The sequence below is a fragment of the Chinchilla lanigera genome, unplaced genomic scaffold (assembly GCF_000276665.1).
Source record: "Chinchilla lanigera isolate Chin_1 unplaced genomic scaffold, ChiLan1.0 scaffold00035, whole genome shotgun sequence".
NCBI classification, from domain to species: domain Eukaryota; kingdom Metazoa; phylum Chordata; class Mammalia; order Rodentia; family Chinchillidae; genus Chinchilla; species Chinchilla lanigera.
Window position 1 is genome coordinate 4,228,172 of NW_004955436.1, and position 2,860 is coordinate 4,231,031.

General features: G+C 40.2%; 1 protein-coding gene across 1 annotated transcript in view; it reads left to right on the top strand.

Moving 5' to 3' along the window:
- LOC106149027 overlaps positions 1-2,860 on the top strand; it is a 20,145-nt gene that overhangs the window by 8,785 nt on the left and 8,500 nt on the right. The window lies entirely within an intron of this gene.

A 2,860-nucleotide genomic window follows, 5' to 3' on the forward strand; every position in this document is an offset into this window, starting at 1 on the left:
TTTTTCTCCGGTACCGGGAACCGAACTCACGACCTTGCACTTGCCAGGCAGGCGCTTTGCCGCTGAGCTAAATCCCCAGCCCCACCATTGCCTTTTGTTTTTCTTTTTTTGTCTTTTTGAGACAGGGCCTCTCTGTGAAGTTCATTCTGGCCTTGAGCTCATTTTGTAGCTCAGGCTGGCCTCGAACTCACAATGATCTTCCTGCTTGAGCCTCCTGAGTGCTGGGATTACAGGCCTTCCCTCCTGGGATTACAGGCCTCCCCTCCTGGGATTACAGGCCATTGCTTCTTTCTGAAGTACTTACTGGGCTCATTTTGGCTTAAGACTAAGAAAGATAGTGAGAATATGCACTGCCTGGAGCTGTGTGTGGAATGGATGGTTCTTAGTGGTCCTGATAGGCACCATAACTGTGCAGTAAAAGTTCTGCCCCTGCCCATATTGCATGCTCCTGTTATTCCAGAACTCAGTGGTCTTCCCTCCTGTATGTAATGATCTTAATATTTTTGACAGCAAAGTTCATATTCTAACTACTGGCTGTTTTCTAGCTTCTCTGTTAAAAACCTCATGTTAAGTGATTAAAATTTATAAAAACTCTACCAATTACAATTTAACTGCTCCTTTTCCCAATTTTTACTCTATAAATATATGAAATGTTGAAAATTATTACACTGAAAAATTCATTATGGAAAATGAAAACATTTCAATAACTTCTCCCCAATGGGAAAGGCCTAATGAATCTCTGCAGCTTCATGAGCGGGGAGAACGCAGGAGGAACATTTTCCAGACATCCCACATGCACCCGGATCGAGCCCAGGGCCTTCACTCTGAGCCACATCTTCAGTATAAAAAAGGGTGTCACGAAGTCATTAGGTTCCCGGGACTGGCTCTAATTTGTGATCGTTCTGCCTCAGCCCCAGAGTGCTGAGGTTACAGGTGTGCACCACCACATGGGGCCAGAGTACTCTCCTGAAGATAAATTCTTTATTCCAGAAATTTAATTCTGAAACAATTTCCTGCTTTCTTCCTCAAAATATTCTTTCTCATCTTATTGGCTGTTTTTGTTGAAAATACAAACATAGTTTCATCAAAATCATGACACTTCAGATTTCCTGGGCTCCGAAAACCACTCAGTGGTCTTCCAGTGTGCAGATGTAAATTGCTGCTGAGCAAGGTGCTCCTGCCCTTCAAACACCGGCCTCAAACCTGGAGGCTGAAGTGAGGTTAGGGAAGGATGCAGGTGATGGAGCTGATATGCGTGGAGATCAGTTAAGAAATCAGTCCTCAGGATACAAAGTCAACAAACACAAATCAATGGCATTTCCGTACAGCAATAATGAACCTACTGAGAAAGAAATCAGAAAAACAATTCCATGCAAAATAGTTTCAGAAAAGGTAAGTACTTAGGAATCAACCTAACCAAGAAAGTACTGAAAAGGAAATTTCAGAACTCTAAAGGAAAAATATTGAGGAGGATGTGAGAAAATGGAAGGCCATCCCTTACTCTTGAATTAGTGTTGTTAAAATAATTATTTTAGCATATTACCAAAAACAATCCATGGATTTAATGCAATATTTAAAATAAGCAAGGTATGCTGGGACACACTCACAATTTCAGCATTCTTGGAGGGTGAGGCAGGAGAACTGCAAGTTTGAGTTCAGGCTGAGAAACTCAGCATGGCCCTGCTTAAAAAAATTTTTTAAATAAGAGAAAAAAAAAAAAAAGGCTGGTGTTCAATCCCCAACACTGAAAAAAAACCTCCAAGCATTTACCTGGAATCAGAAAAGACCCAGAATAAGATCAAGCAATCCTGAGAGAAAAGAGAAAAGCTAGAGGTATTACAATATTAATTCCATGTTATACTAAAAAGCTGCATTAAAAAACAACATTGCACTGCCCCCCTAAAAAACACAAAAATTGCTAGACATGTAGACCAGTGGAATAGAACAGAAGACAAGGAAAACCAAAACCCATCTTATTCTTGAGAAAAGAGCAGAAAACATGTACTAGAGAAAACATAGCCTCCTTAGCAAATGGTGTTGGAGAACTGGTTGTATGTTTGCAGGAGATTGAAACTAGATCCCTATGTCTTACCCTGTATTCAAATCAAATCAAAGTGGGTCAGATACCTAGATATAAAAAGAGAAACTTGAAAGCTCTGAAAGATAACACAAGAAAAACACTTGAGGCCATAGGCACAGAAAAAGGCTTGCTGAATAGAGCCCAAGAGTACAGGAAATAACATCGTGAACCAATGAATGGGATTGTATCAAATTAAAAAGCTGCTGCACAGAAAAGGAAACAATCAGCAGAGTGTAAGGACAACCTACAGAATGGAAGAGAATGCTTGCCACTTACTCTTCCAATAGAAAACTAATATCTAGAGTATAGAAAGAACTCAAAAAATTGTCCCCCCACAAAACAATGACCCAATCAAAAAGAGGGCAAATGAATGGACATTCCTCCAAAGAAGTACCAATGGCCAATACACACGTGAAAAATCATTCAACATTTCTAACTATTAGAGAAATGCTAATCAAAACAGCTTTGAGATTGCATCTAATCACCATTAGAATAGCTTACATTGAGAACACACACACACACACACACACACACACACACACACACGAATGCTAACAAGAAAGAAGGGAGAAAAGTCCTCCTACATTATTAGTGCAAATCTAAAATAGTACAGCCACTATAGAAATCAGTATGGAGATTTCAAAAAGAAAGGAAAGGGAAAGGAAGGAAGGAAGGAAGGAAGGAAGGAAGGAAGGAAGGAAGGAAGGAAGGAAGGGAGGGAGGGAGGGAAGGGGGAGGGACAAAGGGAGGGAAAGAAGGAAAAAAAAGAAAGAAAGAAAG